Source organism: Bufo bufo, chromosome 3 (genome assembly GCF_905171765.1).
Source record: "Bufo bufo chromosome 3, aBufBuf1.1, whole genome shotgun sequence".
NCBI lineage: Eukaryota > Metazoa > Chordata > Amphibia > Anura > Bufonidae > Bufo > Bufo bufo.
In genome coordinates, this window is record NC_053391.1 from 235,233,185 (window position 1) to 235,245,423 (window position 12,239).

Here is a 12,239-nt window from a genome sequence, read left to right on the forward strand (position 1 = left end):
AGCCGGCCTACATTCAATGTGCTGCCTGTGCCAATCATAGTGTGCCCTGTGCTGATGAATGGCAGGAAAAGTCTAAGGACTTTTTCCAGTGCATGGGTTCCCACAGAGAGGGCTCTGAGTGCCGCCTCTGGCACCCATGCCATAGGTTCGACACCACTGACCTAGCAGAAGAGGCAAGTCCTTAACAATTGTTGCTGGCACCTGCCACTAGGGGAAGCTTGCTCCATATGTATTTTTTGTTGCTCCCTCTTGCAGCAGTGGGAGCTGTACTTATTCATTGCAGCTGCCCCATGTGACGGCTGCGTGTATGGAATCAGGAGATTTGGAGTGCTGTCTCACAAAGTTCTCAGTCTGTTTGCAGTATATGCATTATTGTAACAGCGGCTGCTGTGCGCCTCTGTTCCCCTGCTTACCGCAGCGCTCCCGGGCGAAGTGTTCAGCGGTGATTTGCGGCCGGTGCTTCCCATTCACCGCTGCAGTCCTGGGCTCTGTCTCTGTGGGTGCTGTTGTTCTGGGATCCACTCTCAGCCCTGGCCACAGCATGCTTGCTGTTTGTTTCCTGCAGCACTTCCTTAAGGGCCGGTCCAAGGTTGCCTTCATTGTGTCCCTGCTGTCTGATGAGGCCCTTGCTTATGCAAATCCTATTTGGGAACATGGAGGTCCAGAGACCACTTATCTGCAGTCCTTCCTGGCTACCTTCCGGCTGGTCTTTGAAGAGCCCGGCCACACATCCTCCGCTGCATCAGCTCTGCTGCGTCTACAACAGGGTTCCTCGTCTGTGGGTCAGTACGCCATCCAGTTTTGTACTCTGGCTGCCGAACTTGCATGGAACAATGAGGCTCAACTGGCAGTGTTCTGGGAGGGCCTTTCTGACTGGATTAAGGATGAATTAGCTAGTCGCGACCGTCCGTCTACTCTGAATGACCTAATCACATTGGCCACAAAGATAGATATGCGTTTCAGGGAATGTTCTAAAGAGGTCGCATGCACCAGAAGACCACCTTGTTTGGCTCCATCCTTCCAGAGGCCGGTTCTTCCCCTAGTGTCCACCCCATCTGAAGAGCCCATGCAAATAGAGCTCCTTCGATTGTCTGATCAGGAATGTTTACGCCGCAAAGAAGAGTATCTGTGTCTGTATTGAGGAGGCAAGGCCCACTTCGTGCGTAATTGTCCTCAGAAGCCGGAAAACACAAATGTCTAGGGTCAGTTGGAGAGGTGGTCCTAGACAAGCAGAAGTCCTCTCCGAAACTTTCAGTTCCGGTGACTCTCTCTCACAAGGGAGTCACACTGTCTGTGCCTGCATTCTTGGACTCTGAGTCAGCCAGTAACTTCATTTAGCAAGCTCTGGTCCATCAGTACCGGCTTCCTACCATTCGTCTAGAAAGTCCTCTGTCAGTGGCTTCCGTAAATGGACTGCCACTTCCCAAACCTGTGCTTTCTGTTTCTATGCCCCTTAAGTTACAAATAGGGTTTCTGCATTCATAGATGATCTCCTTCTATGTGCTGCCAGCATCTGTGAATCCAGTTATCCTTGGTCTTCCCTGGCTGCGTCAGCACACTCCAGTTCTGGACTGGCACTCCGGTCAGAATCTGTTTTGGGGATCATCCTGCCAGTCCACTTGCTTATCAGAGGTTCGACTTGCTTCCTCGCCTACTGTACCTGTAGACCTGGACTTCCGCAGCAGTATGCCAGTATGCCAGATTGTCCAACTGACCTTCTGCCTGGTGCCACTCTTCCTCGTGGTCGAGTCTACCCACTCTCACTTCCTGAGACCCAAGCGATATCTGATTACATCAAGGAGAATCTCGAGAGGGGGTTTATCCGGAAATCTACTTCATCAGCCGGTGCCGGGTTATTCTATGTGCAGAAGAAAGATGGATCCTTATGGCCCTGTATTGACTATTGAGGTCGGAATAAGGTCACAGTCAAGAATCGATAGCCTCTTCCGCTAATCTCCGAACTCTTTGACAGCATCCAGGGAGATAAGGTCTTCACAAAACTCAACCTGCGCAGCGTATATAACCTTATCTGCATTCGAAAGGGCGATGAGTGGAAGACTGCTTTTGTGGAAGACTTCTTGGAACACTCATGATGGACACTATGAGTATCTCGTCATGCCCTTCGTCTGTGCAATGCTCCCAGGAGTTGGTAAACAATATCTTCCGGGACATACTCTATGTCTGCGTGATAGTGTACCTGGACGATATACTGATTTATTCTCCAGATTTGACCACTCACCGAAAGCATGTACCTTTGGTTTTACAGCGGTTAAGAGAGAATCGACTTTATGCCAAACTCGAGAAATGCATCTTTGAAAAATCTACCGTATCGTTCCTCGGATAAATAATCTTGGATACTGGGTTGCAGATGGATCCTTAAAAATTTTATGCAGTAATGGACTGGCCCCGCCCACAGGGTCTTCGTGCGCTTCCTTGGATTTGCTCATTTCTATTGTCATTTCATCCCGAATTTTTCATCTCTTACATCTCCGATCTCCGCTCTTACTAAGAAAGGGGTGAATGCTAGAGACTGGACTCCTGAGGCGGAAGCCGCCTTCATCTAATTAACAAGTTCCTTTGCTTCAGCACCTGTTCTGCATCATCCCGATGTCTCCTGCCAATTCTTTTTAGAAGTGGACACCTCCTCTATAGGAGCCGGTGCTGTTTTACTACAGAAAGGTTCCAAGGGCAAGATGTTTACATGTGGATTTTTTTCCAAGCTCTTCTGCCCTGCTGAGAGGAATTACTGTATAGGAGACAGAGAGCTTCTGGCCATAAAACTTGCCTTGAAGGAATGGCGTTTTCGATTGGAGGGGGCCCAGCATCGAGTGATAATCTTCAACGACCACAAGAACCTTACATATCTGCAGACGGCTCAACGTCTGAACCCTCGCCAAGCCAGATGGGCATAGAGATGACCTTGCATGTCGCCCGGCGGTCGTTTTGAGGTGAATTTTGCTCGTTCGCGATTCGCTGAACATGCGAACATATTGCGATGTTCGCATGCACCATATTCTTTAGGATTGCGCCAAACTTTCACCCATGACACATCCATCAGTTGGGACAGGACAGCCAATTGAGACGTTTCAGCACATGGACACACCCCCACCCTATAACAGAACCCGATCTAGCAAACATTTTACATTCTGTGTTTTGCCAGTGTAGGGAGAGGTTGCTTTGTGGAGCAGGGACAGACTGTTAGGGATACCAAACGCTAGCTAATAGGGCCACAAAAGTCTGTTTAAGAACTAGAATAGGTGTGTTATCGATAGGTGTGATATACTGAGGGGTGTGATATACTTATAATATACTTTCTAACATAGAAAGTATGTTATAGTGCATTTGTATTGTGCAGCAATTGTGTGCAGTTCTGCTGCGATACCGCAGCTATATAGAGGGACAAACGCTATTGGAATAACTAGCCCACAAACTACTGCCATATAAACTGGTGGACTTATGGCACCCCCAACGGAAGATCCCAGGAAGGAAATATTTCCGTGATCCATGAACTATTTGGCCACGTTCAGCGGCAAGTCAATATATCTATGGCACACAGTGTCGGTGCCTAGATAGATCTGACCACAGACACGTGGTCTAGCAAACACGGGCAGAGAAGGTACATAACTTTTACTGCCTACTGGGTGAAACTTCTGACGGCCGTCAAACATGTAACCCGTGGCACCCGTGTGGATTTGGTGTTACCGCCACGGATTGCATGCAGGCCTGTCTCTTCTTCTCTTCCTCCTACTCCATCCTCCATCTCCTCCTCGGCTGACTCCTCCTTTTCCACTGCTACCGCCTCTTCCGCTGCACCCCCCAAGCTCCCCAGAACCTATTTGACGTCCCAGGTGAGACGCTGCCATGCTGTGCTGTGGCTGTTGTGCCTGGAAGCCAAGAGCCATACCGGTCCTGCACTGCATTCAGCTCTGTGGTCACAGGCCGATCAGTGGCTAACCCTGCTCAATTTGACAGTTGGTAAAGTGGTGTGCGACAACGGTGCCAATCTGCTGAGCGCGCTGAAACAGGGCAAAATGCATGGCACATGTCCTAAACTTAGTTGTGCAGTGATTCATTGCCAAATACCCCGGGGTCCAGGACATTTTGCGGCAGGCCAGGAAAATCTCTGGCTATTTTAGATCTTACACAGCCATGGCTCTCCTTGCTGACGTTCAGCGGTGACACCACCTGCCCATCAGACGTCTGATTTGTGACAGCCCGACGTGCTGGAACTCCACCTTGTATATGCTTGATAGGCTGCTCTAGCAGATACATGCCGTTAACAAACTCTGCAGCATTACAGGTTCTGGGGCGCTTGGTTTATTTTCACAGCCCCAGTAGCTGCTCATGCGCAATGCATGCAAACTTCTGCGGCCATTTGATGAGATCACCAAACTGGTCAGTCGCAGCCAGGGCACCATCAGTGACATCGTACCTTACGCCTTCTTTCTGGAGCGTGCATTGCGTCATGTCATTGATCAAGCCCTCCAAAAGGAACAGAAGCTGGAAGATGAGGAAATCGCAATGCTTAATGAATTTCCAGGGGTGGCTACTCCATCTGAGACAAGTCCACAGGAGTCTGAAGAGGAGTCAGAGGAGGATGGTGGCTGGGGGAGGAGGAGGAGCAAGAAGAGCAGGCTTTGAATGGGACTTTCAACTTTTCGGGGATCCCTATGTTGTCCATGGCTGGGGGTAGGAGACCGAGGATGACATTCTCCTGGGCAATGAGCAGGAGCCAGGGCGCTCCACCGCTTCCAATTTAGTGCAAATCGGGGCCTTCATGCTCCAGTGTATGAAGAGGGACCCCCGTATAAAAAGCATAAAGGGCAAGGACCAGTACTGGGTGGCAACGTACTTAAACCCCTGGTATAAACACAAAATGGCAGACATATTACGAGCATGACAGAGGGCTGTCAGAATGCAGCATTTCCAGGCCTTGCAGCTAGTGATGCTGGATTCTGCTGTTGGGGGCGCTGGCATAGGAACTTCCACCCACAGCGAAACAGGTGCGGGTACAAATCCTACCGCGCCTGCAAGAAGAGGGCGATTTGAAGATGTGTTGGTCACTTCGGATATGAGATCATTCTTGCAGCCAACCCATCGACAACCGCCCTCTGGATCCAGCATCAGGGAACGCCTAGACCGACAGGTGTCCGACTACATCGGGTTTGCGATCTACACTACTCATGAACAGCGCTATCTATTGGTTTCATATTCTTATGACAAGAGTAATAGTATTGTCATAAGACTATGAAACCAATAGATGGCGCTGTTCATGAGTAGTGTAGATCGCAAATATTCTAATCGTGAATTTTTACCGCAAATTTGCCATGCAAAAGATTATGTGTCTGCCTGCACCCTCTGTGCTCAGAATAAAGTCTCCACCAGTCTCAAACCACCCAGGCTGTCGTTACCCCTTCCTGTTCCTGATGCCCCATGGCAACACATTGCCACGGATTTTGTTACAGATCTGTCCTCTTCGCCGTGATGTACAGCTATCTGGTAGTGGACCGCTTCTCCAAGATGGCGCACTTCGTTCCTTTGGCTGGACTACCCTCGGCTGCTGAACTTGCTAAACTGTTCGTGAGACACATATTCCGCTTGCATGGTCTACCTTGGCATATTGTTTCCGATCGCAGAGTCCAGTTTACCTTTAAGCTCCGGAGAGCCCTTTGCCGACTGCTCAAAAATGAGCTGGACTTCTCTTCCGGTTATCATCCCCAGACCAACGGGCAAGTAGAGCGGGTCAATCAAATATTAGAGAACTATCTCCGGCATTTTGGTTCAGCCTATTACAACAACTGGGTACAATTGCTACCTTGGGCTGAATTCTCCTATTACAACCACTCTAGTGAGTCTACTGGATTCTCTCCATTCTTTGTTGTTTATGAACAACACCCTCGTACTCCTCTCCCTATTCCTACATCTTCTGGGGTACCAGCTGCGGATTCCTCTTGTAGTGATTTTTTGAAGATTTGGCGTGACACCAAGAACTGCATCAACAAAGCGGTGACCCTCATGAAAGCGAATGCAGACAAGAGAAGAAGAAAACCGCCTCAGTTCTCGTCTGGAGATAAGGTATGGCTCTCTTCTAAAAACATCCGCTTAAGGGTACCCAGTTTCAAGTTTGCTCCTAGGTTCCTTGGACCCTTTGAAGTATTGAGGAGGATCAACAAAGTAACATATAAGTTACGACTGCCTCTCTCTCTGCTTATTCCTAATGCCTTCCACGCGTCCTTGCTAAAACATGTAGTCCTTAATCGCTTCTCGACGGCTCCTTCTACTCCAACTCCGGTATCTGAAGGTTCTGATGAGGCATTTGAGGTCAAAGACATCCTGGACATCAAGAAGTGTGGCAAGCAAACCTACTATCTTGTGGACTGGAAAGGCTTTGGTCCTGAGGAGAGGTCTTGGAAACCAGAGGAGAACATTCATGCTCCGAGCCTGATTAAAAAATTTCTGTCTTGTCTTGGACTCAGGAAGAGGGGTCGTAAGGGTGGGTGGGTGGGGTATTGTAACAGCGGCTGCTGCGTGCCGCTGTTCCCCTGCTAACCGCCACGGTGCCGGGCACCGCGTTCAGCGGTGATCTGCGGCCACGGCTTCCCATTCACCCCTGCAGTTCTGGGCTCTGTCTCTGTGGGTGCTGTTGTTCTGGGATCCGCTCCACAGTTTGCTCTCAGCCCTGGTCACAGTGTGCTTGCTGTTTGTTTCCTGCAGCACTTCCTTAAGGGCCGGCGCGCGTCACTTCCTGGACTTTATGGGTTAGGTCATGTGACCTTGCTGACCTATCCTAGCCCTCCTGCGCATATATAAGTGACTCAGCCCCATTCCCAGATGCCTCAGTGTCAAGGTCCTTGTGCCCTGCTAAGGTTCCTGTTTTCAGCTTGTGTTCTTGTGTTCCTGACTTGTATCTGTATTTCTGGACTTTGCTACCTGTTATATTCCTTCCTGCTTGCCTTGACTCTCCTGTCGCCGACCCGGATTGCCTGACCTGTACCTGTGCCACCTGCCCAGACCTTTTGCCTGTCTGACTATGTCTCTGCCTCATCCTTCGGTCCTGCACCTCTGGTACCTTTCTCAGGTACCTCCTGGTACGCCTTGACCAGTTGCCTGTGTGCCTATCCTCCTCATGAGGTAGCGACCTAGTGTTCCCCTCCAGAAAGTCTATCCCCACCATCAGGGGTACTGTGAAGATCCAGGGGTTCACTTAGACAACGCCCTTAGAGGAGGTAGGACACGTGGCACAGTGGGTTCACACCCACTGGTTCGTGACAATTATATTGTTGCTCTTTATGATGAAGCACTCTGTTATCACTGCTTTTGTGGCACTATTGTTCGGCTGCAATCTCTTGACACTTGTCTGACCGTATTGCTTATTAAAGCCCCTCTGCTAACACTATCAATGGAGTCACTCAGTTAGGCATAGGTTCCTGACATGGCCTCATTGTTCAAAGCTGTCACTTTACGTGGTAAAAACTTTGGAACGCTTTTACTTATCCAAGCGATTCTGAGACTGTTTTTTAATGACACAGTGTACATCATGTTCAAGGTACTGTGGGGTTTCGCTCTGGTAGATAGGGTAAGCAGGCGCAGTACAGAGGCAAAATACAAGTTCTTTACTCAAAACGTCAGTGTTTATTCACACTTGAGGCAATTGCACAAAACAGCACGTAACTTTTCAGTCTTGGTGTTAATTCACACACAATGGAAAGTTCATATAACACAAGTCACTTGCTGGCAGTTCTGCCTCCAGTAGCAGGCTTTAGGGGCCAGTTTTCCCAGCATTCGGCTTTCAGCCCTGCAGCACGGCTGCATGGCACAATTCCTCAGATCTCAAAAACAGAGACATCTCTGCCGAGCCCAGCTGCCTATTTAAGGACAGCCAGGTGCTGCTAAAACCCGGAGCGGCACAAAAAATACGGTCCGGTATTTGACCTCACCTGGCTGGAAACCAGCCCAGCTGCACATACTGGGAGGAAAATACCTGCCTTGCCAGACACAACCCCTCACTGTGTCACAGTACATTTGGGTCAATATGTTTTATATTTCATAAAAAAAATCCCCAAATTATTGAAATTTGAAGAACAATAATTTTCTAAAACTGAATTTCTCTACTAACACAGAGAGTCAGGCGACACTAATTAGTTCACTATTAACATGTCATCAATGTCATTTTATTTCTTTAAAGGGGTTGTCCGAGTTATTTTTTTGTTCTTTCTATGTTCCTAACTAGGCAAATATAACAACTTTACAATTAACTCACTTTATCTGCAGTGCCTGGTTTATCAGATTTGATTAAGGGTCACATGACCTGTGATGTCAGCTTCTCTCCCTGCGATGTCAGCTTCTCTCCCTGCTCTGATAAAGTTAGTTTACAAGCCTGTAAACGAGACGTCACTGTGCTGGCCACGCCCCCCCTTCACTGCCGGGCTGTCTGCTCTCTCCTAGGATTCCTAACCCCTTCAGCTGCACAGACTGGGTAGCTGCAGGCAGTGACAATTCTGGGCATAGGAGCTGACAGACTAGAGAGAGCGTTGCACAAGAAGGTAGGGGGACGATCCTGTGTGTATTAGCAGTGTCATTATAGAGGTGGGACTTGTAGTTCTACACTTACAAGTTGCTGTTGATTCTCCCAGCACTCAGGGCAGCTCTTGTATCCACTCCCTTAGCAGTGTTATTATACAGCTGGGACTTGTAATCCTACACATACAACATGCTGCTAAGTCTCCCAGCAGGCAGACATGTCACTCTGGGCAGCTCTTGTATCCACTCCCTTAGCAGTGTCATTATACAGCTGGGACTTGTAGTCCTACACATACAACATGCTGCAGAGTCTCCCAGCAGGCAGACATGTCACTCTGGGCAGCTCTTGTATCCACTCCCTTAGCAGTGCAGGGGGAGTGGCAGTAGTTGTTGTTATTGCATGTAAACAAGGGCCAGAAAAGAACCAGGGAAATGAGGAAATATATATATTTTTTTGCATAAAACTTGCTTAGCTTAGTTATATATTGCTGCCCATCAGATTTTCAGTGCTATATATATATATTTTCATAACTCGGACAACCCCTTTAAGGATAGAAGGCTTATAACATTAAATAAAATTTTTCAAATTTTCAAGAAAATCTCCAAAATTGACTTTTTTTAAGGACCAATTCAGTTCAGAATAGGCTTTGAGATGCATATATAATAGACACCCCCCCATAAATGCACCCATTTTAGAAACTGCAACCCTCAATTTATTCAAATTATTCAAAACTGTTGCTAACCATTTAGGTGTTCCACAGGAATTAAAGCAAAATTAAGCTGAAATTTCAATATTTTTTTTTGCAAAGTTTCCTTGTTAATCCAGTTTTTTCTGTAACACGGTAAGGGTTAATAGCAGACCAAACATCAATACTGATAATTTATAAATGTCAGTTTATAGAAATATCCCATATATTGCCCTAATGTGCTAACTGACTCAAACACAGTCCTCAGAAATGAATGTGCATCTTATGGGTTTTAGGGCCCTGATTTTATAAGGATGTTTTTCAGACATCATGTCACGTTTGCAAAGGCATTAAACAGCCAAAATATAAGAAATACTAAAGAAATGATTAAATAATAAAATTTGCTACACATTTTCTCCTGAATACAGCAACATCTAATAATAACATTTGCTACACATTTTCTCCTGAATACAGCAACACCTAATATGTGGATGTAAACTGCTGTGTGGGCACACTGTGGGTCTCAGAAGTGAAGGAACGCCATTTGAATCCTGGAGGGCAGATTTTACTGGAATCTTATTTGGGTGTCATGTCACATATGTAGAGACCCCTGGATACCCATGCAGTGGAAACCATCAAAAAATGATCCCAATTTGGAAACTGCACCCCTCAAGGAATTTATCAAGGAGTGTAGTGAGCAGTTTGTCTCCACCGTCTATTCATAAAATTTATTTTTAACACTGGGCCAGCCATGAAAATTATAATTTTTTTCCAATAAAACATCTCTTTAATCCAGATTTTTTCATTTTCACAACAGGTAATAGAAGAAAATACACCACACAATTTGTTATACAATTTCCCCTGAAATGCCGGAAGTGCCCCATGTGTTGTCATAAACTGCTGTAGGCAGTGACGTAGCTATAGGGGTTGCAGTGGTCACAATTACGACTGAGCCCCTGAGCCAGGGGGGCCCACAGGGCACTGCCAATTACTGTATCTTTCGTTTTATAAGACGCAGTACGTCTTATAAAACGAATACTAATGAGTGCTTCCATTATGAAAGCTCTCCCTAGTATGCAGCAGGCAGAGGGAGAGGTGAGTGAAGAGCTGTACACACCCATATTCCGCTGAACTGTTCTGACTAAGTAAAGTGTCAGGACTTAGAGTGCACTATGACCTGAAGTTGTACACAGTCAGGTCACAGTGCTGTGCGGGCCCCGAGAACACCAGGAGCTGAGAATGCAGGAAGAAAACTCCAGACCTGCAGGGTAGCGGCGGAGCAGGAGAGGTGAGTTAATTTATTTTGAGTCTGATCTGAGGATCTGATATGGGGGTCTGATCTGAGGATCTGATATGGGGGTTTGATCTGAGGATCTGATATGGGGGTCTGATGTGGGGTTTTGATCTAAGGTCTGATATGGGGGGGAGGTCTAACATGTAGGTCTGATGGGGGTCTCATCTGAGTTTTGATATGGGGGTCTGAGGATCTGATATGGGGTTTAAGGATCTGATATGGAGGTTTGAGGATCTGATACAGGGGTTTGACGATCTGATATGGGGGTTTGAGGATCTGATATAGGGGTTTGAGGACCTGATATAGAGGTTTGAGGATCTGATATGGGGGTTTGAGGATCTGATATGGGGGTTTAATTTGAGGTCTGATATGGGGGTCTGATCTGAGGTGTGATATGGGGCTGTGGTCTGAGGATCTGATATGGGGGTCTGATCTGAAAGGTAAGGGGGTATTTTTGTACTGACACACATTAGAAGGGAGCATTTGTTGCACTGGCACACAGTATAAGGTGGTATTTTTGTACTGGTGCACATTATAAGGGAGCATTTATCTACTGGCACACATTATAAAGAGAATTATTACCACGGGGGGAATACAGGGAACATGATTACTAGTTTAGGCATTATGGAAGCATTATTACTGGTGTAAGGCCCTAACACATTCTATTGGCTCCAGCTTTCCTGTCTATGTCAGTCTGTTTTTTTCTATCTTTGCAGCTGACTCACCCCCCCCCCCCTCCCCTCTCCACAGACTTCTATGTAAACTTCAAATCTGATCCTTAATGGGAACCTGTCATGTGGATATTTGATTGTAATCTAACTAATTATATACAATCATTAACTACTAAAAAGTACCTTAGATGTATTCACTTACTGGTGTGACAGATGGTTATCTCATAATATACGCACAAAGATGCCACATGCCGCATGCTAAGGAGCTGATTTGAGTCTAGCGTGATGTCAGTGAGTCCAGCGGTTTTTTAATTCAGAGCTATAGCCACTCCCCTGCCCACCTGCTGCTGATTCATATGGAAAATAACTGTCAATCAGCAGCAGGTAGGCGGGGAGAATCAGGAGCTCATGAATATTCAGGACTCATCATTATGAGCTGGAGCTTTTCAATACAAGATGTTGGCAGATTGACTGAGTCAATTAAAGAAAGTGACCCAGCATTTTGCTAAGAGAATCAGTCACTTATTTATGTTGCCCTTAGTTAGGACACCATAAAACTGGTGACAGATTCCCTTTAAATGGTCTGTCTGTCTTGCTGTCGCAAATGCTGGGCATTTGATTGCTCTTTCTTGATAATTGCCATGTGTACATGTGTTCATCATTTAGTGGGTGATCACCTCTTTTATGTAGCACATAACATTATTGTTTTCCAGGAGCACATCACCCTGTATCAATAGGAATGTGCTGCCGGCAAACAAATAAATCTGTCTATACTGTAAATGCAGCTATCACCTCTGCTTATGCAACGGGTACCTCCCCCTAGGGCCCTCTATGTCACGCGTCCCAGGTGTAGGAATTGCCGAGTGGTATGTTGCGGTCTAAAATGTCTCTTTATGTGTGTCACGGTGCTCCTACCTGGATACCGCTGGACCCCAGGCTTTGGCTCCAAAGCAATAAATAAAGGGAATAATTAAGGGATTAAGAAATAACTTGAGTCCAGACCTTGAGATGAAGATCAACTTGAGTAAAAGTTTTTCCAAAACAGATTTTAGGCTTTATCTTGGTTCC

At 46.8% G+C, this 12,239-nt stretch overlaps 1 protein-coding gene across 4 annotated transcripts in view; it reads left to right on the plus strand.

Moving 5' to 3' along the window:
• Positions 1-12,239, plus strand: part of LOC120995068 (C4b-binding protein alpha chain-like) — a 694,048-nt gene that overhangs the window by 17,707 nt on the left and 664,102 nt on the right. The window lies entirely within an intron of this gene.